Source organism: Anser brachyrhynchus, assembly GCF_964034855.1.
Source record: "Anser brachyrhynchus genome assembly, chromosome: 6".
Classification (NCBI taxonomy): domain Eukaryota; kingdom Metazoa; phylum Chordata; class Aves; order Anseriformes; family Anatidae; genus Anser; species Anser brachyrhynchus.
In genome coordinates, this window is record NC_137700.1 from 9,016,976 (window position 1) to 9,043,988 (window position 27,013).

At 37.7% G+C, this 27,013-nt stretch overlaps 2 protein-coding genes across 7 annotated transcripts in view; both read left to right on the forward strand.

The window, feature by feature from the left end:
• Positions 1-27,013, forward strand: part of LRMDA (leucine rich melanocyte differentiation associated) — a 668,732-nt gene that overhangs the window by 64,360 nt on the left and 577,359 nt on the right.
• Positions 1-27,013, forward strand: part of LOC308197317 (uncharacterized protein) — a 296,269-nt gene that overhangs the window by 16,611 nt on the left and 252,645 nt on the right. For 4 of the 6 annotated variants that reach the window (XR_013952802.1, XR_013952803.1, XR_013952806.1 and 1 more), the window contains exons 1-2: positions 1-6,127; positions 18,631-18,786. The exon at positions 1-6,127 is cut by the window's left edge and continues 16,611 nt beyond it. The gene's annotated coding sequence lies outside the window, so the exon portion shown is untranslated. The remainder of the gene's footprint in view (positions 6,128-18,630; positions 18,787-27,013) is intronic. The other 2 variants (XR_013952804.1, XR_013952805.1) reach the window with 2 other exon arrangements.

The window sequence follows — 27,013 nt, forward strand, 5'->3', positions numbered from 1 at the left end:
TTGTCTCTTGTTTCAAGATATTTAAAACAAACAAACACACACAAAAATGACTAATAATTTAACCTTGACAAATTCTGATGATATTTTCTGTATTTATAAAAGACAGTTTTGTTTAAATACAGTTTGCTTGTTCTTTTATTTTAGATATTTACTACATGGGCAGGTTGGAAGATGAGCATCAGAATTATCCTCTTTAAAGAATGAGGTGGTAGTAGATATTTTACAGATATGTACGTTCTTTCAGAGCACTGAATGAGATACTATTTGGTAAATGGGAATGGATGTGTAATAAGTAGCTCTTTTTTCCTAATGTTGTTAAAGGATAGTGCTGGCAATGCCATCTTTCCGCATCTTTCTCTAGTATTTTTTTCTTTATACAAGTGTAGCACTGCTCTGTTTACTCTGCTGCTATGCATCTTCTCTCATGGCTTTAATCCACAATTCAACAAGTCTGTTTATAGCAACCTCTTGCCACAAAAGGTAGACTACATTAGAATAACAGGTATCACTTTTCCTTTCTGTTTTTTGTAAGCTGGAAATATTGGATAAGTAGGATATGAAGCTGAAATATGATTTTATTAGATGTTGCAATACTGTAAGAAGGCTCAGTGCAAGATGAGTCTCTTAAATGCAAGATGAGTCTCTTAAATACAGCTGTAATCTCCTTCCCTCTGTCGACAGATTCGGTGGGCTTTGACACCACAGCACTGATCTTGTGCCTGGTTCTGTCCTGGTTGCTCAATTTCCTTCTACAAAAGTGTACTGGAAAAATGTAGTGGCTTGTTTATATTAGACAAGGATTAAATGATTGTTGGAAGTTTTTTGCATCTGTAGTCTCATGTTTAAGCTAAATGCTTTATTTTAGGACTTTGGGAGCACATTCAGTATGACACTAGGTCAGCACTGGTACAGAACAATGCTGACAATGAAAGGTTGGAGTGGGGTGGCTGGGCCAGTTGGTGGTACAAGCTCTTGCCATGTTTGTGGAGCAGATTAGGCCAGGCAGAGGGACTATGTTTAGTAATGCATTCAGTTCCTCTTGAGTTTCACTGTATTGAAAACATGAGCTTTATGGATGTGATCCTTGTTACATGGCGTGTTGGTAGTGCTTGCAGGCATCATATATATTTTGGCTTAAATTTTGTTTGTTTCTCTAAAATCTGTAATATTTCTTCAGGTTGGCTTAACTTCCTCCCTATCTTAATTCTGTGTTAAGATGGCACAGTTTTGTTCATTTTGAAGCAAATTATTTGTATATCACTACATTTTTATTGGGTTAGACTAATAACACATTTTGTAGAGGCTATGCTGTTTTATCATGTTTTTCATAAGACACCATTACATACACAACATCTATCTGTATTAGGCACACAAGTCCAGGTTATATTGCAGGTACTACAAAGCAGCAAGGAGAAATCATAGTAAAAAGAATTTACAATGGCCATATGAGACACAGGTAATTAGGCAAACCTGGTTGTAAACTTATAACTAGTTCTAAAAAGTGCCAGTCACAGCTTTATGGACTGTACTTCTCATGCTAGAAACTACGGGGCTGTTCTTTTTGCATCTTTGGGAGAAAGGATAATTTCATTTGAAGAAAGTAGCAGTGTAACTGCAAGGTGACTTCCAAAATACACTTAATCTTTCTTCAGTTTGGATTCTATATTTTTTAGAATTTGACACTAAATCTCAGTATTTACACTTTTTTTTTTCCAGTGGTACAAACAAACCAGCACTGTTTCTTTCTAATTGTGGCTCTGTTTGTTAGGAGATGTATTTAAAATCAGCATATTGATCTAAATTATCAGTATGGTGGCATATTAATCAACAAACCATTTACTTTATTAGTGTTTTACTGAGGAATACTAGAAACATTATTTGCCTCATGTCTCTATAATTATTTGTTACCCAAGATGTTTTTGAACAGTGTTGACTCTATCATGTTGTTTTAAAGTATAATTATCAGTTTCCTTTTTCTTGTATTTGGGATGCGTCTGCAATTTTTGGCATAGATAGTTTTTCAGTTTTGTTCTTACATAATGTCCATCACAGAGCACCTAATAAAAATGACATGCTTTGAGCAAAATTTAGGTGGGATTTCTAGAACTACTTGTCTCCTGAATCATGATTGTAATTGAAGTAGCTGGGACTACTTCAACTTCATCCTACACTCTATTTTTCAGTATCAACTGACTCAGTAGAATTACCAACGAGCTCTGACGACCTGTTCAGTTTCATTGTTTGAGTTGAATTTTCTTGTTTTAATGCTTTCTCACTGAAGGAATACTGCATTTTGATTTTCTTATATTGTCTTCTGTCGCAGTAAAAGTGCTGAGAAGGTAATGCTTAGAGAATAAACAGTTTGATTTAAATACAAAGTTGTTTTTATGCTGCTTTTTTTTTTTTTTCCCTGAAAAGTGAGAGCAGAGCAGTATGTTCTTTCATTCAGGCAGAGGGTGATTGTTATAGTATATTTTACATTAATTCACGGAGGGACACTTGCCTAAATTGCTTTCTGTCTCTTGTGAATGTCTTTGATCCTGGTGACAGTTTGACTGTATTAGAGAGAGTATATTGGTTAATCCTTTGCTTAACTTGTTCTTTTTGGCACAGCCAGGGGCCTTTCCAAAGATGATCTGTCAGCATAGGCTAAATCCTAATCAAACAGGCCAAAAGAGGAGCTGGGACATGTGTTGTAGGCTGGAGAATGCCTTATGGGACTAGGTGTGTTTTGATATGCTTTTTTTTCCCTGCGTACTTGTAAAATGTAATCATGTATGTATGCTCTGTGTAGCCATAAGAGCTTGCAACCTCTTTCAATGCATTGGTTAAAGGGTACATTTCAGATACTGAAATGTTGTACATCTGCTTTGCTAACAGGAGTAAGATTTGGTAGGGGTCTGGATGTTTTCAGTCCCTCTGTAGTCATTTAGTGTTGAACAACACATGTCACTATTTTCATAAGGTCAAAAAACAATGAAGACAGAAATCTTTCCACTGAAAAACGTGGTCTCTGAAAAATCTTGTCACATGTAGATAGCTAAGTTTCTAAGCCAAAAACCTTCTTTCTTGCTGCAAGTGACTGAAATAGGAAACCATTGTCCAAATCCGGAGGTTACTTTTAGAGCTGTTCCTTCCTCTAATGAATCGCCACCAATAAAGCCTGTTTTTTGCAGAAGTGTCAATTAATTACACTAGGCAACAAATCAGTATCCTTGACGGCCCAGTATAACATCAATGGGTATACATTCATCTACTTTTGCAAAGTCAGTTGGTATAATAAAAGATCGAGAGGTCTTTTCTTTCTTTAAAGTAAAAGTATATCTTGATATTATCCATTATTAGTAGAGATAGAGTGTTTCGTTCAGAATTTAAGTGTTTCAGTTTCTTTGCAGAATAGTGCTTAAAAAGTGCTTATTAATGTACAAGTGGAGGGAAACCGAAGATGCATTTTTTCCCCTTGTCAGTTCAGCAATCAACTGTAATAAGAGCTGATGTAAAATTTTCATACACTTTAAGGCAGTCTCTAATGTCTTTATGCTACTGGAAACACTTTCCATTTTCATTTCACTTAACAAGCATATTGGGATATTCTTTATGCAGATAAAACAAGCTTAAATAAAGTTGTTAAAAGTGCCTGCAAGTAAATTGCTTGTATATTCCTTTTACTCTACTTCTCCCTCCCCCTACAGTTAGCATGATTAAACTGAATATTATAATATAGCTCATACTAAATGGTTCTATGATTCATATCAACCTTATTACTGTCAGCTGAGCCAAAACAATTTTACTTTCACGATCTTGTGCTGTTCAACTATGTAGTGGTATTATGGCAAACATGGGATGCCTGGATTGAGATGCAAATGTGATTCCTCTTTCTAAATAGTATTTCTTCCTGTTTCCACTTATTTATCCCATTTTTTTTTCACTTGCTTCCATGTTTTCTGTGTAAATTTGGTGGGTGCTTTAGGACTGTGCCAAGCAGTCTTCCATTAATGTTCATTAGTAAAAGTGTAGACTGATAAGCTTCTATATTATTTAACTACCCTGTAGGGCTAAAGTTCGGAAACAAACAACCTACTGATTGTCTTCATGAAACTAATAGAAGGAGAGGGGAAAGTAATGGAAGCCATCTCTCTCCAAGATTCTGATTCTGAGGGATTTGTATATTACAGGGGAATTGGCATTTTGTGATCCATAGAGGATTTGGTTCTGCCTCTACGTGGCCACACTCTTTGTATGTAGTTTGAATTGGGAATAAGTTGTGAAGATATTTTTAAGCTATCTAGAGTACCCATTTACTTGTGAGCCTTTCCCACGAATCATATTTCATGGAATGTTTTATAATTGTATTGGATTTACAGAACTTCAGAGCTAATACCACAAATCGCATCTGAATCTGTATCCTCTACATACATAGGTTCCTTGTGTTTTACACTTCTGTTTGAGCTGAGGTGACTTCATGGCGTCTTGGGCTCTAAAGTGTGCTAGAGATGTCCCCAAAATTGTAAAACAGACAGGACACAAATATGTATGCTTTTGTAATGTCTATTGCGTAGTGCGTGGAGGAATTCAGAAAGGTCAGATCACAGAGGTGGAGTTAAGTGCTCAGTAGAAACAGATGAATACAGATGAATATTTTTTAATACCTTGAGCTACCAAAGTTAGCGTTGAATCTCAACAGTTGGGAAATAGGATACCTCCCCTGTTTAGCTCAAGCTATATCTCAGATCTGTTTTATGGCTTTTTTTGTAGCTGCATATTCATGAAAAGTATATGGTTTTGGAAAGAAGAAAGAGTTTCTACTTCTTGTGAATAGAATAAAATACTGACTGACTTGTTTTCTCTGTATGTTTGGTTTGGACTGCTTCCCTACCCCCTGCCTCTTTATTTTCCTAGAGTAGAGAGGGAACTTCACTCTCAGAAGATTAGTTTTGCTCATTCCAAGACTTAAGAACAGCAGCTGCAGCTGCAAGGCCTTGGGATGATTATCTTTGGACAAAGTCCCCTGAAGCTGACAGAATTCTTCCGTGCAGTTCTAGTGCAAGGCTCTTGCTGGGTGGCTGCAGAAGGGGACACTCAGGAGTTTTCTGTCCTGGTTGTAATCTGGTGGGCTGACCTGTGTGTGAGCTACTAAACAAGTGTCAGATACCTGAATTTTAGGCATCTGTTTTTGAAAACTGCAGTACGTAAGTAATTCTAGTGAGACAGGGATATGTTTGACAGGTGTAGTTTTCTCCTTTTTCTTCCTCATACTTATTGTCGGCATTTTTTTATTTATTTTTTCTTGCATTATGCTATTTAGTGGTTATGCTTGCTTATCTTCTTTTTTTCACTAATTGGAAATACTAAGCTCATTAATATGAAGTTCATGTATTGGCCTGCTCCTAAGGTTTGAAAAATAAATAGAAATTTTTAAATACACCCGTCTGAGAGAAGTTTTGGGTAATCCTGGATATCTGTCTCTGAAATTTCTGTCAGCACATGGTGAGAAAATTGTTTTGGGATACATAAGCTCCGAGTTAGGTTCGCAGTGTGTATTGTTGAGTAAATTATGCCTACTATTTGAAGTAGTAAGAATAAATATGAACTCTTCAGTTTTAACAGTGAGTGGCAGTTTTCTTCCTGGGCATAAGAATTCTCTAGGGTTTTTTCATATGGTGGCTATTATTTCCCTGGCTGTGTTAGCATGACTGTGAAGTAAACCAGATAATAAATTAGGAAGATGGAACTCAAGACATAGAGACTCAGCCCAGCTAAACTGTTTGGAACTCTGCAATCATATCTGTGTTGCTATACAGGAAAGTAAATAATTGTTTCTCTAATGTGGTGCTAGTCAATGTAGTGTGATGTGACACTTCGGTTAGCTTCTATCTTACCAGGTAAAAGAATAAACATGTTGGGAGAGTGTGTGGCAGGATCCTGATTGACTGCAGCAGGAGGCGATTAATGGGCAACAACGCTCTGACAGGAACTGCTGACAAGGCGATAATGAGATTAGCACCTTCTGATTCTTTTATTAACAAGTAGCCAAAGAATCATTTGGGCATGTCAGTAGATAATGATGGGAATTAAGGGATACTCTGGAACCTTTGGGTAGCAGATCATATACCTAATGCTCTGAAAGGTAACTTGCAGATTAACTGAAACATCTCCTCTTGCATATGTAATTGCAAAATATGGTGTTAATTAAAGATAATAAGAGTGGATGCATTATTGCATTTGTTTATGAGCATTAAGTGATTCAGGCATATTGCAGTTCAGCAGTTCGTTTTATACACGGAATATTTGCTCAGTTTGAAAAAATATGTTTATCAGTAGTTGTACCAATATGATGAATTTGTTTTTTCATGGAACTTTACTGATGATTTTGTGTTACTGTTTTGAGTTACCACCTTTTTCTTCTGGTGATGCTTTTCTTGATACTGATGTGTATAAACAGTTACTTTGGGCCTAAGAGAGTGGGAAATGAGCATGAATGAAAGGATGTGTGTGAGGGCTATGGGGAGGCCTGGAAATGAGAATAGAGGAAGCTACAGATAATTTCAATATATGTATATGTAGTTGAGAGAACCAGAGTGGCAAGAAACACAAGACTTGTAAGGCTAAGATGTGAAAGTGAATGGATGAAATCATATTAAAGAGTTTACTTTGGATTGGGTAGAAAGTGCATTCATTTGAGAAGAGCCTGGAAGAGAAAGACATCTGTTAAAGCATCTGTTAAATCACACCCTGTAGGTGTCATTCTGGTGGAAAAGTAAAAGAGAGAAGACCTAAGGAGGACAAAAAATTGAGTAAGGAAGGAAAGGAATAAACATGATAAAAGAGTTAGTCTGTTTGTCTTTGCCTTGGAGAAGGTTTGGAGTTTTTCTTATTTCACAGTTGCTTTGGCAGAGATCACTGCATAGAAACCTAATTTTCTTTATGGTCTTTCAAGGTGTAGGTGGGATAAGGAAAAGAGTTGATATTTTCAATGGTTTTCAAATATTAATAGCTACAAATATATTTTATGAAAGCATTTAATTGTTTCATTAACCCTATTTGAGAAGAAAATCTGGTGAGAATGTGGCCATGATTTTGCATTTGACCAAGTTAAAGTATTACTATTTATCGTAGTATTTATCATCATTCTCTAAATTGGCTTGGAGGCTTTTTCCTAAGGGCTTACATTGATGCAATGACTCTGGCTGTATGAATGTGGAATCATTGCTGAACAGAAGCACAGATGTGCAGATTGGCGTGATTTAACCCTCCTTTAGATTAAAATAATTTTAGATATAAGTGATAGAAATGTTTACTTTTTATGTCTAATTACAGTTAGGATGGCAGTTTTCCACAGAAAACAAAACCGACTTTGCATTAGGGTTTAGGTACTCAGGTCATATCAGCACCTGTGAAAAAAATACTCAAATTGCTGCAGAATCAAAGATGATTCTGTAAGTTTGGAACTTCACACCTTGAGAATAGCAGAAATGCTCCAGGTGCTGAGTCCCAGAATTTGGCTACCATTGCTTTCTTGTTGTTTGGATGCAACATGGGCTTTAATCGTGTTCCTGCGCTTGCTAAAGATCACTGGCAAATGCTACTGTTAGCCTCTTAAGTTCCTTTTGTGTGTGTGTGGCTTTGTGAGTCTCACAGTACTCTGCTCAAACTTATAATAGTCTTGAAATCTCCTTTATTTGGATGTTGCTGTTTTCTTGAGCAGCTGATAGCTTAGTGCTAGAAGGAAATCAGCAGTGCCAGCATAGCAGAGAGAAGGCTGTCTGCTTACCTTTATATTAATATATCTCTAATCATTAAGAAAATGAAAAGAGGAAAAAAAAGAGCCAATCTTAAGTCAAGGATAATGGCTTGCTTTACTGCAGTGTTTTCTTTACATGGCAGAGCTTGCTCATTTGTGTCTCAGAATTTCCTGTTATTCAACCAAGTAAAATGGTTGTCAATCTGTTTTAAGCAAAGAAAATTGAACTGTTTTTTTTTTTTTCTTTTTCAGGAGTATTGGTTGGCTTAGTTATGCCAAGCTGTTTCTTTGGATGGCAATATCACATTTGTGTTTCAGCAGTATCTCTGACACAGTTGACTAGTTTTTAAGTTTGCTTTTTTTTTCTTTCCTTCTTTGAAAAGCAAGTTGCCACCTGTACCTGGAATGTGAAGATGCAATACAATTGTTCCTCTTAAAAAGCAGTTTTTAAAGAGCATATATCTGATTTGGAAGAGTTGATTTATGTTTCACTCCTGTCTTTCTTTGCTAATTTCTCTCTTAGAGGCATATTAGAGTAGTTTGAAATATTTTATCTGTAACAATTTATTAACAGGGAAAACGATCGACCTGGGGCACTGGTTCTCATAATTCCTTTTTAGATCACTTACTTTTTTAACCAGTTTTTACACACCAAATGTTAATGCATATGCTTGATTGCTAACCACCTCTGGGCATCAAACCTGTTTTTTCTTGAGTGCAATAAGTGATTATCCAACTCATGCTGCTCAGAAAAAGAGGTTTTGTTTTAATAAGCAGTTTGCAGTTTGGCACACAATGCTGAGGAAAGCAACATTATCTCCAGCAGTAAACTCTGCAGTCATTGCAAAGCTTGACAAGAAAATGATTGAGTCTGTTTGTTATACCTTTGTGGGGCTGCCACTGCTGCTGATGGAAATGTTGCTGTTTATTCAGCAATGCAATAACACTTTCTGTAATTTATGGATGCACATTCCCCAGATTACTAAAGGTAATATTGTTGACTAAAGGAAAGTATACGAATGGATAGTTTCAGTTGTTCCTGTCCTTATAAAAGTGATTGACTGTTCACTTTGCACTGGGAAGAATTTGCACAGGCTCTTTCCCTCTTAACAATTACAGATTCCCCTTCCACTGACAGTTACAAATAACACAGAGGGTTCTAAGTGGCAAAAATGTACTGACTTCCACCAGTCCAAGAAACGAGGTCTTAGAAATGCTAGAACTTACCCCTCACAGGTTGTATTGGTAGCATTTAGCAGCCTTTTTCCATCAGAAACAGGTTCTGCCCCTGTATGCAGTGGAGTTAAGACCTCTCTTTTGTTGTATTACTACCTGTAGAAAGGATTGAAAAGTTGAGGGCAATGTGCGTACATCTATTTCTCTCCTCCTTTGTAATCCAACTCATTTTCTGAGAGATAATAAGTATTCTCCTCGGGGGCCCTATTGTGGCTGTGTATTTTAAACAAGGCCTGTATGTGCTGTAAAATGGGCATGGGAAAAAATCAATGGTAGTAGTTATGGTTACCAAATCTGGGGAAGCGGTCAACTCCAGCAATACTAAAATCCAAGCCTCTTCTCTACCATTGTAAGAAGCTGGCATTCTGCTTCCCACAGACAAGGTCCCTGTTTTGTTCCTTCCTCAGTCATGGCTCAGGTGTTGGCACAGGGCTTTAGTTGCTTTAGAAAAACAAAAGGGGGGGGGGGGGTGGTGGAACTCCCTCCAGTGATTGTAATTTTATATTATTTCATATTCTAGTATAAAAGTGATGTTGTTGTCCATTTAAAAATGTTAGGAGTAAAGATTTGAAGAAACACACGCATACACAAGGTTCCCATTACTGGAAAAAGAGATTGCACATATTTTGTTGCAAGATACACAGCGAAGATGGTTGAACCACAATGCTAACTTCGTGCCCATAACTTGTAGTTGACTGTTGGTCGTCTTCAGATAATTGCCTTAGTCCTTTTCAAGGTGGGTAATGGTCACTAAGGGAGCTATGGAAGTCACTTGTCTTTTCCTCCTTCATAAGGCTGGGGACTGTGTTGAGCAGACCAGTGCAAGTAGTCCTGAGAGGTGTGCTCTGTGCTGTAAGTGGTTTCTCTTGGCTGGTTAGCCTTTGCCACCTGTTTTAAAGATCCTGTGATGTGTGATTATCCTGTCTTATATAGGTGTATGTTCCTGTGCCTCAATGGGAAGTCGTCAGCAGTCTGCTTATGCTTTCTTACTTACCATTTTGCTATATAGGGCAGTACACAGAAACAGAAACGAGTTATAACTTTACTGGAAAGATAAACAGACAGGTTCTTAGAGTTTTCTTGAAAAGTTTCTCGTCAGAAAAATGGTTTTGTTAAATATTAATTTTTTGTGCAAACATTTACTCTGTGACTACAAATTTCTCACATGACTGTGTATTTGTTTTTATCTGAAAAATGCTATTTTCTTTCCTTTCCTTCCCCCCTTGTTTTGAGCAAAGATAATGCAACGCTTAGATGTCCATGAGTGGTAGGGGAGCAGAGGGGTGTGCTGAAGTTCTTTGGACACTACCCCCACACCCTTTTTTTTTTTTTTTTCCTGTTAGAATGATTTTGTGTGATAGTGTTCCTACTTTCTGCACAAAATCATTACAGAAGGGAAACCAGGGGAGTTGTCAGGGAAGTACTGAAAATTAGAGCTTTTCCCCATCTTAGATTATTATAGTTGGCCTGGTTTTGGCTGGGATAGAGTTAATTTTCTTCAAAGAGGCAACAGTGTGTTGTCTCCACTATTTTCATAAAAAATCCGAAACACATTATATGAGCCTCTATGAAGAAAACTAACTCTATCCCAGCCAAAGCCATGACAATAGTGAACTTAGAGCACGGCAGCAACAAATGTGAAATAGCACTCAACTTGTGCTGTTATAATTTGCACTGATCATCAGTTTGCTGTATGCATGCAAAGTGACTTGGACAATTAAAATTTCCAGTAATACCTGAGTTAAAAGGCAAGAAAGCCACTTCTTTTAGGTGTCATGGGCTGAATGAGCAATTTATACAAATTCTACATGTATTATTAATTGCTTTTATTATCTAGAAGCTTAGTAGAAAGTTGTTATTTTGGATCTTTATTGATTATGACTGGAAGTTGCTGAACATTTTATTTATTTAGGTAAAACACCACAAATAACTTATTTTTTCCCTAACGGCAGGTATCTTTTAATATGATTTTTTTTTTCCAGGTTTAAGGGAAGCTGACTTGGTGCTTCCTAAGGCATTTCCTTTGGTACCTGGAAGGTTGTCCCACAGGGCTTTCTCAGAATACTTTAAAACTTCCTCATTTTAAATACCATATATGTTTCATCATCTTTAAAGTCTTCTTGCAGGGTTTCATAACTCTTTTGGTATAAACTCCTTCCATAAAGACCTTTTACAGAATTACTTAATTCCCTTTCTATTCCTTTGGAGCATCAAATGCTGCACTTTTTATCTTGCATGCTACTCTTGCATCCCCTACAAAAGCACTGAGTGCTTAGCATTTTAACTAATGTCCATGTGGATTTCCACCAGACTTGGACAGCAAAATGTACCTTGAAAAGCCTTGCTTGTGTCTGAAATTGGAATTTTGCTTTTTTAACAACTAAGCTAGAAAAAAACACACAAACCACAGCGAACAAAAACAAAACACAATAACTTCCCAAAGTGAAAAAACTCTTGAACTTCTATCAGCAAGAGTGGCATTGACTAACAGCTCCAATGTAATGGATGCATAACAGCATCGCAATCTGGGATATTGTTTAAATACCGTAAAAAGCCTTGCTCATTTACTCTGTCTGACCACTGTAGAGAAAAATGGTGTGGTAATCCTGCCATAGCAGGTGGTACTACTTTCATATCAGTATAAAATGAAATTCTGTGGATGGCTTTTTTTTTCTTGTTCACTCTTTTTAATCTTTAAATAAGACGATTGGTAGCCTGTTGGCAAGAAAATGGGCCCTGAATTTTTATTCAAAGTTATACAAGGATGATAGTTGGAATTTTTGGCAGGAGGCAAGCCATTGCTTTTCAGAAAATGCTGTCAGGGGAAGCTTTTTCTGAGTTACCTGCTGGGTCCAAGCTCTTTTATGTTGTTGTTGTGACAGGTAGATTTATAAGGCTTGAAATTTGTACAAATCAGTTGTCATTCAGTTCAAGCTGTCAATGTGTCAAGCTGTCATGCCTGCTGTGAGGGGATGCCTGAGGGGGTGTACAAGGGGGCAACCACGGAGAAAGGAAATGAGTTCAAACAGACCTGAAATGGAGCTCACTTCTCTGGGTTTTCTGCCCCTGTAGAGCTGGCATTGATTTTTCTTCATGTTGAGCAACAGCAAACCTTAAATGACATGTTGTTAGCAATCTAAAGTTGCTGTTTATTGTCTTTTAAATGGCAGCAAATCATGCAGAAGAGAATATAGTGTGTGTTTTTGAATTGTGCATGTTTAGCAGCATCCTGTTTGTGTCACTTTTCCTGGCCTGGCTGGTTTCAACTGGGACAATTGCTGCTGCTGAACTGCTGAACATAACTTTATCCAGTGTTTTGCAGACATGATGGGAAAATAAGTTTTGCTGTCTTCTTTCTCAGGAGTGAAGATTGTTAATGAACAGGAAGTTAAAACGGGAGAGCTGCAGAGGTGTTTAAGCTGCAGAAATGGATGTTTAGCATACTTGTATGTATTAGAAATTACAATATGTTAGGTTTGTTTATCGATCACGTTCTCTGGTTCTTTGACTCAGTAAGAAGACACTTAGTATTGCTTCATAGGCAGAATCAATTGCTGAAGTCAAACCACCCTACCCAACTAGGAGACTGCTGAACACTACTAATTTGTTCTTATTGTCAGCTTCAAATCATTTCCAGAGTAAAACAGCATAAAATCTGACTGACTTTCTTAATCACTTTGTAATATCTGTGTAGTTGCTGCATGTTTTCATTTGATCAATGCAGCCCACTTGCTCTGGCTGTAAGCTGTGAAGGTAAAGCCTGACAAAATGCAACTCCTGTCCTGTCTCCTTACTGCCCCCTGAATATCAGTTTGTGTTAGCTCCAGCCCAGTAAATGTCATTAAGAGCTCCATCTCTTGAACAATGGAGCATTTCATGTGTGTGACCTGGACGCTCTCCAGACTTTGTGTTCACTCCACATCTGGGCTGGCTATATTGGCTTTAATTAGTCATAAGATTTTTGGCCCATTCAGTTGATTCTTCATCCATCAAGCAGTACTGGGAGGGGGGGGAAATACTGGCTAGGGATGGAAACTGGGAAGGTGACATTTGAGCAACAGTCAGCGTCTAGAGGTAAAAAAATTAATCAAAGATTTCCATATAGCTGTTACCAGCTGGCATTCATGGCCTCTGAGCCGTTGAGCTAAAAAGTCTACAGAGAGGCGCATGGCGCAGCTGAGTTTGTCTTGTAAAAGCGCAGCTGTCCAAAACATGACAGCTACAGCATTAGCAGGGCCATTAAGAGGTGTAGAACATTTCCAGGGAAATGATTTGAAAAATGACAATGCTGGCTCCTGTGTGATATTAATTATACCCTGCGCTCATGGCAAATAAGCTAAAATAGTTGGCAAGAAAGACAAAATGAGGTGTCTTGTTTCTGATAGTCATTTTGATCAGTCATAGTACAAACTGGTATAGCTTTTTAAAGAAACAATAGCACTAATGGACGAGTAACATTTCTAGAATAGTTCTTTTTTGAGCTCTTCAAAATAGGAAGGCAAAGCTGCAGTCTGTAGGAAAAGGTACCACATGAGCCCTAAATGCCAAAATAATGACAGCATTGTAACGCCTGAGCTCTGGACCACATGTTGGAGAACACTTCCTGCACAGCTCCTAAAATGCTACTAAAGGACGGTATAAGGTCATGTCAAAACCGGAAGCTTTGGTAATGCGTGGATCAAATGTCTCGAGTTGTCCTACAGTGAAGAACAAAAGAAATCCTGCCAGCACATGAATAGTGCTGAAATAAGATGAAAAGCTATACTGGGTGGATATGGACTGAGAACGAGATATCAGCCAGATGTACTTTTGATATTCCTATAGAAAGTCATGTTATATTTCTTCCTGATAAAATATATTCATTTGCATAGTCTGCCTGTGTATATGTGGGTAGAAAAACAACATTTATGCTAATTAGTAAAGTCTTTGTAATGCTCATGATTGTTTTTAGTATTTTGTTCCTTAATTCCTTTAAAGGCATGCATCCTTGTAAAGGAATACATCCCTGACTGCCTTGACTTCATCTGGAAATCTTTTTCAAGGTTTTATTTCAATACTGGTAGTGCGTGGCTGCTAATGGCTCTTCATGCTATCAGACCAAACATGATACCAATTCCGTGACCGTCAAGCCACTGAACTTCCTGTGCTTCCTCTGGTACACATTCTGCCCCCTTTTCTGAAAAAGGTTAGGAGCAGGACATTAGAGAAGAGCCTATTTGAGGTGTGTAGAGGAGCATGCCCACATAGAAGAGCAGAAGAGAAGCATTGTGACCTGAAGCATGTGCAGGCTTCATTGATCGAGTTCTTCTGTTAGCCCTCTTGTGAAAGTGTTTGTGCTCTGTCATGGTTAAAACGTTGAGGAGAATGCTGTACCTGAAAACTGATCTTATTTGTTTATTAGCAGTTTTAGTTTTCTGTTGGGGTCACTTACCCTAAACCAGTTTACTGTGCTACGGGCAGAGCAGAAACCTCAACAAGTGTGCGTTTGTTTTATTTGCTGCATTCTTTCATCTAAGCTTGTTGCCTTGTTTGGGTTGTGCTCTGAGGTCAGCAGGCTTTCCTTTGTCCGCAGGTTGCTAAAATGTCAAGCTTTTAAACTTTATAATGGAACCGGATAACGCTCTCTGTTGTTAGTTCCAAAGAAGGATGAACCCAGTGTAAAAGTGGTCTTCTAGTAAGAAATGCAACATTCAGCATATTTATTCAGCTTGGGTGATGGGAAAGCCAAGTTGCTTGGATTTGTTAGCTTTACTATCAAGCTTACTTGATAGAAGAAATGATTATTTTAACACATTTAATTGTCTATATTGGTGTCTGCCTTTAGAGAGGGAGTCTTATTGCTATTACCTGGACTTGAAATGGATGAGAAGCATCACACAGGAGTATCTAATGATATTGGTATGAAACTTCAATGTTTTCAGGCTTTCTTGAACTCATGAAGCTAAGTTTGAAGTCTGAATCTGTTAGGGGGTTACAACAGCATGTCCTGAGAGACCGTTCCGTGTTGCTGTCACTGTGCTTTTCTCACCCCTGTGAGACTAGCTACTGCCAGCCAACATGTAACTTTAGGTGGTCCACAGGTCTGATCCTGTTAAATTAATCTCATAAAGAGGTCCATAATAAATTACAGTTTGCAAATAGCCTGTCATAAATGAAAACACAAGCGTAATGCTGATAAACTAAGCATAGTTGGTAATTCTAAATTCTTTGTATTAGAAAAGATTTCCTCCTGCGTAGCAAATTCTTTTGAATAATGTTGAATTTATGTAAATAAGCACTCCCCTTTTTCCACTAGGATAATGGAACTTTAAAACTTCAGAATTGCAGCAGGCCAGTGCTTTAACACCCTGTGGAGACAGAGACCCAAGATCATTCTTGAATTCGTTTTTTTTTTATGCCTATACATGAAAAGAACCCCAATTTGCTGGCTTGCCCCAGGAAAACTATTCAATAGGCTTTTCTCTAACACTGGTGAGCAATGCTTTTTTTCCTTGGTCTGTGGATCAAATACATCACACTGCTCCCTGCACTGATCCTGTAGTTAAATTACCCTATATAAACAACTCTTTGTTATTCCTGCCTGTGAAAAATGTTGTGTTCTTTTGGTAAAGAAGAAAATAGACCTGGAAATAGGAGGTCACAGGCAGGTCAAAGTGTTTAGCTGAAAGGCTGGCAGAGTTTCAAGCAGTGAAGTTTTGAGATCTAAGATTGAGATTTAGTTGAGATGGAGGTTAAGTTTTGTTTTTTTTTTAAGTGTCTGGTCACAAGATTAAGGCGGAAAAATCTACTAAGGTCAACCTAGGCTATTTGAAGAGATGTTTAAATGTTTTGGCTCTGTTATCTGTTAATCCTTCCCTAAATGCGTCGAACATGAGAAATAATACGTAGTGTTAAACCACCAAGTGCAGAGAAAATGTTTTAAAATTACAGTGTGTAGCAAATTAGAGACTACTTGCTTTTTCCTTTTTCCAGAGCTAAGGCAGACTGTTTTTCTTTTACCTTGTTTACCTTGAAAACATGCTTTAATGCCTGTGGTGTTTCTGTTAACCTCCTTGAACTCTTGTGATTTCATTCATGTGATTTGTTATTGAATGACCTTTCCAGGATTTTACAAAACATGACCTTTTCTTGTCAAACATTCAAAGGTTTGTAAAGAAAGGCTGTCATGGGGACAATGCTTGTTTTGCTAATTATAACTAATGTTTCCAAACATCCTTGAAAATGCAAATTCATATTTCTGCAGCCATTGATTGTTGCTTTTTTTAATAGTAACGACTATTTAAAAGGATTAATGCATGCAATTTCAGAATAAGACTTTGAAGTTTTGTTTTAGTACAGCATATAATGACTTAAATAAATTCGTTCATGTGTTCTGAGGCTGGCATGAGAAGTGATATTAACAATGAGAAGTATAGTCACCTTTTCATTAAAAAAGAGTATTTCTTGCGTAAATCACCAATTTAATGTGTTTTTGAAATAACTGATAATGAAGTATTATATGTGCCTATGTTCTTTGGTTACAAACCTTGCGAAATGGGAGTAAATGTAATGAAGATAATACTATGGTTTTGAATCCTTACAGCTGTTTTTGACTGACTTGGAATTGTTTTCCATGCATTGAGAAATTTGATAATAGATGCATTCTGAGAGCAGACTCTATGCAGCATTTTTTTCCTCCTCAATTAATGTGTTTAGTTAAGGTGTGGGAAAGCCCTCTCTTTTCTAATATAAATTAAATAGCATAAGAGGAACTCTTAAAATTATTTCCATTGTGAAAGCAGCTGAAAGGAAAGCAGTTGAGCAGTGGATGCAAATTGCTTTATAACACGTGAAAAACAATTTGTATTAATGCAATTAATTCATATTAATAAAATAAATGCAGTTAATACAAAAATATCTGTATTAAAACAGATTAATACAATTTAAAAAGCAGATTTTTGTTTATAAAATTAGTTGTTTTTTTTTTAACGAAGGAAGTGGCTAGACATGAGGTGACTGAAAAGACTATAAGGGTAAAGTGTGAAGGAAATCTGCAAATATTTCACTATTGGAAGTAGAAATAGTTCAGTATTGGAGTGCATAGGGTTTTTACGATTCTATCGATTGTAATATTGCAAACGTGTATTTTGTCAAATGTCAGTTCACTGTTTTATTGACCTGATATCAGAGTTCCTTAAGCTATTAATGTCCAAAAATAAGGCTTTTAAAAATGTATCTAAATAAAAAGACTGCAATAGCAGGTGAAACACTATGAAGAAAAAAAGTAGGATGAGCTTCTTACAGAATGTTCATCCTTCAATTGAAACGTGGATTATTATTTTTTGTTGTATTTTTGGAGGTACTTGCAGCATTGTGTTGTATCACCAAAGGAAATATTTGTAGATGGTAGCTGACAAGTTTTCTTTAGAGGTTCAGGTGTCTGGTAATTCAGAGTCTAATTTTATCTTCTCTTAGAACTTCACTAGAAGTAGAATAGAAGCCATTCCTTTTCTATGAAGAATATTTGCTCTGCTCTTCTTAGCTCTTTCCACCTTTGTCTAGCAGAGGCATTTATTTGAGGGCTTTTTTTTTTTTCTCCAGTAGATATTAGGCCCAATATTGCTTAGAATTCCAAGTATACAGCATTCAAAGTGAGGCATGGTGTCAATGACACACAATTAAGTCTGTTGTGTAGCCCTGGCTACACACGTAGCTTTATGTAAGCATAAGTACCTTAGTACTTTTGTTATGCTGGGTATTTCTGTCTGTGAAGAGCAGGAAATGGTCAGAAAATAACATAGCAAGCAGGAAAACAAGCATAAGCTCTTGTAGCAGTGGGTTTTATAACAATTTTTTTTTCAGTCTTGCCTTTATCAGAGATCACAGAACCACAGAATCGTCTAGGTTGGAAGAGACCTCCAAGATCACCGAGTCCAACCTCTGACCTAACACTAACAAGTCCTCCACTAAACCATATCACTAAGCTCTACATCTAAACGTCTGTTAAAGACCTCCAGGGATGGTGACTCAACCACTTCCCTGGGCAGCCCATTCCAATGCCTAACAACCCTTTCAGTAAAGAAGTTCTTCCTAATATCCAACCTAAACCTCCCGTGGCACAACTTTAGCCCATTTCCCCTCGTCCTGTCACCAGGCACGTGGGAGAATAGACCAACCCCTACCTCACTACAGCCTCCTTTAAGGTACCTGTAGAGAGCGATAAGGTCGCCCCTAAGCCTCCTCTTCTCCAGGCTGAACAATCCCAGCTCCCCAGATATGTGGTAACATATGCACCTGTGCAGTTCAGTTTTACTGGAAGTCTGCCCTCCCAATTCAAGGAAGTTTAAGACTTCCCTATAAGCTAAGGGGATGATGTGACTTCTAAGAAAATCCATTCCTATATCACATATATATGTAAAGAATTACAGCAAATAAGGCTATGACCTTGATGCTTCATGCATTATAACATATCTTTTGCTTTCAAAATGTCTGAACTTGTGTTCCTGGTTTTATTTAGCCCAGTGCTTAGGGGAGCTGAAGTTGTATGTTGCTCTACTTCTGTGATGGACCACTATGTTAGGGGGCTGCCTCCAGGAAAACACGGAAATCTAGAATGATGCTTTTGAATCTCATAGTATTTTTTGTTGTTGTTTTTTTCCCCTGTTGGAAAATAGGAGTTTTCCTATGAGGGACAGGATTGTTGAAGTCGTAGTTCCCATCTAAGTAGCTGGAAAGCTGAGAAAGAAGTAACTAAAGACAACGCCCATGTTTGCAAGAAGTCATCAATTAGCAAATATATTCAAGGAAGAGAAGGCAAAATGTTGAATCCTGTGAGTAACAAAATTTACCTATTCGGGTTTTAATGGCTGTGCATTCTGATACCTGAAAGTCAGAAAACCACATGTGAAATCTGTGACACTTTCAATCAGGACATTCATGATGTTTGGTCTCAGTTTAAAACAAAGATTTCAAGAGTATTTGATGCCCAGACTTAATTCTGAGGCACTGCAGCCATTTTTTTTGAGTGTAGTTCTGCTCACTTAGTTCTGAAACTTTAATGAATTTTCTGAAACAACATCACACCGTCCCTCTCCCCGCTACCTTTGTCAGTAGCCTCTTCTCTACTTTTTGCTGATTCATGACACCTCAGTTTGGGTTATATTGTGTTAAACCTCAAGCTTCCAGAAGAGAATGTTAGACTTGATGTTTTTATAGGACATCATGCAGCACAATATAGTGTGTGTGTGTATGTTCTCTCTCAGCTGAGAGGAAGAAAGCTTTCAATGATCTGGATGTCTATGTACCAGTCTATCTGCCTATATTTTTCCTGGCTCCTGTTTAAGGCAACTTATACAAAATAGGTCTGTTGGTTGTCTGCCTCATTCGTTCTTACATTTCCTTCATTCCTTTCTTCTGAGAAATAGAGCTCTTTGCAAGTAGTGCAGAACTGGTAGTGGCTCTTTACTGTCTTCCACAGTATAGTCACTCAGATATGGAGACTCAGAAAAGCTATATTTTTCCTGTATAATGGGAAAAAAAAAAAACTTATCGTAAGGGTCACAGATGCCTTCTGGGTAAGGTAATGTGTGTCTCTATCTCTCTCATGTAGCATATATGATTTATTTTTTCTTAAAGGTCTCTTGGCATAGGGATTTTTCCGTAGTATTAGTGCTTTGTGATGCATGTATTTTCCTCTAGATTGCCAACTGAAGAACTGAAGGAGAAAAAACTCTGTTCCTCTTCCTTTACTTTTTCCTCCCAAAATGCCAGTCCCAAAACACAGTCTTGTCAGTGGATCTAGCCATGCTGGGAAGTGCATTGTTGCAGGTCAACAGCAGAAAGCTCTCTGAAGGCCTCTCTCTGGCCAGCGGATCACCACGATGATGTAATGATGAAAGTTGCCACTAGTTTTAAAAATTAAGTATGGACATCCTTTGTTCTGGCTAGCTGCCTTTATTTTGGTAATTGAAATTATGTTAGCTTTAGAAGGTAATTGATAATGACAAAAGCAACCATATTTCACTTCCTGGAGGTCATTACAGTTTCGCCTGTATAACATCCAAGGTTTTAGTCTTCCACAGAACCGACCCCATCTGGAAAAATATACTTTTTGGAGAATATTCTGTTTATCTAAAGGCCCAAAATCAAAGGAAAAAGTCTCTCAATTATCTTCTGTTTGTTCCTATGCTTTCATTGACCACTTAGTATAAATATATGTATGAGATAAATTTAGGCTAGTACTACTCTTAAAATTCTAGAAGTGTTTAAATTTATAGTTTCAAAAGTGTCTACAACTTTTTTTTTCAAGTCTTTAGAAAGCTTGGGATAGAAAAGTGTTTTTCACTCTTTTTATGAGACTGTTCTTGAGAGCCAGGCAATTTGTTGTAAAAACCATAAGAACTAGTGAGAATGAGGAAAGTTATTCATTCCGTAAAACGTGTACCTCTTAATACTTACCAGCTACAGCCTTTGATCTTTCATAAATCAGCCTGGGATGTCAGTGTGTGAACCATGTTGTCCGACAGGCTATTTCAAACATACTGAAGGCGTTTATGATGGGTAGTTAGATTTCAACTATATAGTAGTCTGGCTTTATACAGAAGAGAACCGTATGTCAGAGGGCTTAACAGCAAGTTTATATAACCAAAGTTTATACAATTCCTGATGTATTCAACTTGACCTTTAGAATTCTACAAAAAGACATTTTAAAAACAAGTATTTTATTCCCATTCCTAATTAAAATTAGTATAGCCATTAAAGAAGTACTAAAGGTGTGTTTTGTTGTGCATTGCTATTGACATTAAATGTGATTGTAAAATAGCTTGAATGCTGTACTCTAATGACTGCCTTGGTCTGTGTAAACTTTGAGGCACAGTGTTTGTACAGAAACATTGAAATGACTGGTGCTGAAAAAAATAAATAATTTAAGTGAATAGGAAGAAAATTGGAACAGTCAGAAACTCAAAATTAAACTAAAAGACTTTTTCCAATTTGTTTCCTCAGTCTTCTATACCCTTTTGTTCTTTTCCATGTTTTGAGTGATGCAGTAAGTACCGTGTCATGTTTATGGGAAATCATGACAATTACTACTGTGTAACAGAAATTAGTTTGTCCTTTCCATCCCATTTCTTTTTTCAAGTCTTGTTCTCTGTGCTGCCCTGCAGTTTCTTCTTCTCTAGGCAGTATCTCCTCCATCGTACGTTATGTTTACTGGGCAGTTGACTTACATGAAATACCAGAGCCAAAGTCATAGTCTTTGTGTAGAGTTCTTTTCATGACTGTAATATTTTCAGGTATATCTGTAGTCAAGTATATTATGCTAAGTTGAGGATGAAGGGGAGAAAGAGTATTACATGCTCTAAGTAACTATAAACAGTTAGGAAAAGTGTGGTTTGTATTTATAGTTCAGCTGTGGGGAAATAACCACCAAATGAAAAATGTGAAGAACTTTGCGCACTTATTGGCTAATGGTTGTCAGGCACCTCAGTGATTTGCCTGCTTTATGGTTATTGAAAAATAATATACAGTGATTATGCAGATTTGACACCCAAACAGTCCATGGGGAATAGCATAAATGTGCGTGCGGGGGGAGAAAGCTATAATTCAGTTTCAGCATAATCCTGATTCAAAGTTGAGCTGAAGTGAGCTGTGCTCTCACAGGAGGGGAGGGTCCCACTTGCAGCCTTGGCATCATGGTCTGTGCTCTTCTACCTCATTGTACAAAACAGACCCACAGATAATATTGTAGATCTTATAAGATAGATGGTGGGATGCACAGTTGTTGCGATACGCTTACTTGCTCTGAAAATGCATGCCCTGTTGTATCGCTTGGCAGAATGTTTTGAAGGTGTTCATTACTACATGTGTGTCTGTGTAAAGGTGCTGTTCAGCCACTGGTTTATTTATGGTAATTTATAGGAACTGAGGCATATTTTTAAACCAGACAGGTATTGTAGGGAGAAATAAATTTAATGAAAAAACGAAAGTGCAGGCACCTAGGTAAGTAGCTTCGCTTTTAAGAGACTGTCCTCCCTTCCCCCTTGACTGTATCTGCTGAGAAAAAATAGAGATGTACTGTTAGTAATGGGGAGGTATTGAGGAATTTCTGACTGGGGTTGCAGACCTTTCTGGTGCATAGGCACACAGTAAAAATACAGTTTCTGCTCCCAAAGAGTGCTCAGTTTAAACATAGGATTAGAGACATTTTTCACCCTTAACTATAAAACTATCATGGTCCTGAAGATTATTACTGGGCAGCTCAGTGTAGGGTTTATTTTTGGAGGGTGTAAAGATTGTGTGCATGGGTGGTTGCAGCTGATGGGTTACAATCCTGGCACCAATTTACAACTAGTAGTCTGGCATGTATTTTCTGCCCTGATACTTTCAGGGAATATCTAGAATATCACCAGAGGAAAGCCAAATAAAAATGGTTGTTGGCTAAAATAGCTGGAGTACATTTCTTAATCAATAAAACTGACTTACAGAAAGGCTGTGACAGAAGGTTATGTCATTCACAGGTAAATCTGCTCCCGGGGTCAGTTTCCATAGCTAGTGGGAACTGTGTGCTGGGGGGGGATAAGGGAGAGGGTCAGCTTTAGGGACCTGCCTGGAAAAGACAGGCATGTGGAGACTCCCATTAGGCTCTTTCAAATGGGAAAGGTGTGGATGAAGATGACTAACTGTTTTGTCACATGTATGAAATCTCTGATGTTCAAAGCTGTGACACAGAGCTGGATAAAGACTACAAAAAACACAGCAGTTTTCACTGTGAGCCTCCATAACTTTACATTGGTATATGTTTATCAGCAATTTTCTACTAGTTGGGTAGAACAGTAGAGACGAACCCTCTGTTTGGGAGTGGGGGAAAATACAGAAGAACCTGTGGCAATACTCTGCAGGATGGGTTATTTAGATACTGAGATGTGTCAGGCCCTTCCTTCCTCATCCCCCTCTCCACTTAAAAATGAAGTGGAAAATAATTTCTTCTTCCTAACTGTCTTCTGTGAGGGGTAAGGGAGTGAGGGAGGAACACCAGTGCCCTATCTGCAGAATGATAATATATGTTATGGTTTCCACTGAGGATTTCAGAGTGCACTGTTTGGCTTCTACTGAGGTGTTAAATTGAGAAAAACTGTTTGTGGTAATTTGGGCATGCTTTTCTTACGGAATTTTTTTAGCAGCAAGGAAGAAGATGCTTGGTACTTCAGAAAATGATTAATTACCTCGCACTTTGTCTTTCTTGATGTTTTGCACATTGGTCATGACACAGTATCCTGTCACCTTGGGATCGGGCTTTGTGAAAGAGGCTGACCTGGGCTGGAGCGGCTCTCCGCTCTGCGCCTGCACCATGGCATTCATCTACTCACATGGAAAGCCGTTTTCAGGCAACACTAATCAAAGGTTAAACACCCATGTAGAACGCCAGTCTTTTAACTGCCCGGCTCCTTAAACACAGTGCTCTGTGCCCCCAAGGACTAAAATCCTGTGTTTGCAGTTGGATTTCTGCCAAGAACTATTAATTGATGCTGTAGGTTTATAGTTATAATAAAAAGGACACATGTGTACCGATAACACGTTATGTATCTGTGCTAAAGGTGGATGTTAAGGGCAAGGTTTTCCATAGTTAGTGATGGGGAAGCTACCATTGAAGTATCTTGGTGAAAATAAGGCCTTTTCAAATATACAGTGACAACTGTTGAACTTTTGAAAGCGTGGCACTTCTTAGTTCAGTGTCGAGTAGTTATATGAATGATCTAGTAATGAAATCTAACTTAATTATTTACATATGCTGTTGCATATCTTCAGGAAAAACAAAACAAAAACAAACAAAAAATAATACTCAATAGCTGGAGCCAAAACCTCACCACCTGTGTCCATGCTAATCCTGATATTCATACCAAATGATGCATGGGGGGTGTGTGACTTGGTTTGCTGGTTGTTTTTAAAGTGGGAAGAAGATGGGGCACATATGTGTGAGCAAGAGAAACAAGCAGTTCTGTCGGTCTTGATCAGGTCTGAATAGTTGATGATTTTCATGTAGGATGAATAACAAAGAATTTAAGTTCGCCTTTCAAATAGTGCATATAAGTAGCGTGCCTATAGTACACACCTATCTTCCGCAATTTTTGAGGGCATCTAAAGTGCCTTAGGCATGTGGGCAGAAGACATAAGTAACTCTCAGTGTGTGAAACAGAACAACTGCAATATTTTCTTTTAGACTAAAGACTGTGTTGAGAAAAAAAAAAGAAGAAAAATGAAAAAAAAAGATAAGAAATGTCAAGAGTCATGGTTTTCGAATTAAGGCCAAAGTGTCAAATTATTCATCTTCTGAAATCTTTGATGGAGCCATAAGCACTGTTTTTCACATCTATGAGCTGTCGTTTGTTTTCAGTTTCCTTTTTTCCAAGATTATCCAAAGTGATTTTGATGATACGGTCCTATACAGATAAAACTTAAACCATGGAAATGATAATGCTTATTTTTGATAGGTTTTATTTTTTGTCTTGCACAAAGAAAATTTACACCGCATAATATTTTTGTAGGTATGCAAGTTTTCACCAGTGTATTTTTTTCTATGTTTTCAAACTTAAGAGCCTCTTTTACATTAGAAAAAATAGTCATTAAATGGAAACTGTTTATTTGGATGCAAGCCCTGAGTGTGCAGGAGACATGTTAGTAAGTCACTGACATATGGATGTGATCGTCGTTTCTTTGACCAGATTTGGTTTCTGCAGAGTGCGTGAGAAGGGAAGATAAATTTTGTCTTAGTAATACTGTAGTGACTCATAAATAAATGGTTACCCTTTGGTGCTTACAGTTTTCATTAAAGCGGCCTGAGCTTTGTTATTGACACCATAGGTTGCCTATTCAGGGAAATGCAGTAAAATTTATCAGTGTGCTTTCTACACCTAATAAATCATCCAAACAGGGAACCATATGGCAGATAAGACCTTGAAAATGTGGCTTCAGCATGTGAAGAGTCAAGTTGCTGAAATCTTGAATGATTACAGCTCATGCATTTTCCCCTGGAATATCTTATAGTTATTTTACATGCCATTTTCTTGTTCACCCTATTGCCTCTTTGTCTCTCTCTCTTTCTTTTCCCCCCTTCTTTTTCAGTGGTGCTGTGATTTCAAAAAAAAGTCGAAAGCAGATAAGACATTTTTATAATGCCTTGCTGGTAGTAGGAAGAGGGGCAGGGAGGAGCAGAGACTGATGGGAACGGATGATATATGTGGCGGCTGTGTCCCAACTCTCCTCTAGCCCATTGTCATTAATCATGGCTATTAGTTTTTTCAGAGCTGCCTTGTCTGCACAGAGCCTCAGAAAAGCCATTGTTTTTTCATACCACAGTCCAGGGAAAGCGGCGGGGGGTGTGGGGGGGCATGGATGGAACCTGCTACAGTGCGTCTTTCTCCTGTCTGACAGAATCCTTTTGTCTTTTTTTTCTTTTTCTTTTTTTTTTTTTCTTTCCCCTTCCTCGAAGGGAAGATCTCAGTTGGCTGTTTGTACATGCGTGTAAGCACTTATCCGGTGACATAAACACAGGTCAGACAATTGTAATACATATTCACTGACTACTAGCTTTGTTATTCACTCTACCTTTAAGGTGACTTTTTTGAATAATGCTGTAGATGACTGGACTTGGACACCTTGTAATCATGGGACATCAGCAAGAGATGAAGACCTAAAGACCTATCTGAGATACGCTTTAAAAGAAGCATTTTAATATCTTGGTGTTCTTTCTTCCCCAGTTAGAGAAGGGAGTTTTTGTGGAAACTCGGTATGTTTCTGCAGCTGCTGTGTCCTTGACTGCTTCTTGGATAAGCATAGGCTGAAATGAAAATCTTCCCTTAAACGTGCCCTCCTAACAAAAACAAAAGTAAGGGGGGGGATGGGGATAAAAAATAATAATAATGAGAAAAAAATGCTATCAGGCTGGCTAGAAAGATTAAAATGTAGCCAGTTAAGCAGCTGTAAAAAGTTTTCTCTCAAAACACTTTGTGTGTGCATTTCTATTAAAAAACAATCATAAATAAATGCTGTGTAATACACGCAAACAGCGCTACTGATAACAGACTTTAAACATTCACGGCGCTGCAGCCCAGTTTCAGCACGGGTTTATACTTTGAGAACTCAGGCACGTTACTTGTAATAGCCAAGGAAAAGTTGCTATTCAAAATACAAATTTTAATAATATTTTGTTACAGAGAAAAATAGCATGTATCAAATTTTATCTTTTAGAACATTATAATAGGGACGTAGGTATACAATCTAGTTATATTTCTGCAGTTTAAAAGAGAAAAAAACTTTGAAGCTTTTAATGCTAAAGCAAACAAGAGCTCTTGCTGTTATAATTTCACCTATTTATTAAAGCAGCAGCAATAGCTTGAACAATAAGGATATCACTGTCCATCAGTTGCGGCTGGTAAAGAATGTACTAACTGCTTACAATATCCAGTATTTTCAATATCTGTTGCTTTGCAACAACTGTCATGTTGATCCTCATGACTGTCGAAGTACAAGTGCCAGTGGAGTTGAGACAACTTCAGGAAATTAGTAAGATTTTTTTTCATCACTGTTTCAGGGGACCTCAGGGTTTGAAACTTTAAACTGAGCACTTGGAACCAGCAGGTAAAGGTGAAGCTATTGCTATAGGATAGCAATCTAGTAGTGCTCTATGACAGAAACTGCGGTTCTTGTTATCATAATCATAACTGTCACCCATGCAAAATCTTTTTTTCTTTTTGCACAGCTGTCGTTATTCTCAAGAACCTCAGATTTTTTGAGCTTGCATGTATCTCACAGACCTCCTCCACAGCACACTGGGCTGCAGTTTCTTGTGAAACGTCTGCGACACATAAATGATTTGATTCAATCTCTTTTTTTTTTTTGTGTGTGTGTATTTTGCTAATGTCTCTGTGGAAATATATTTCTGTATGATGAAGCCTGACTAACTTAGTTTGCTCAGTTTGCATGTGAACACAGAGGAAAAAGATGGGATCTTGAGTGGTGTTCATGTAGGTTGAGACTTGTTAAGCTGTTAATATCATATAC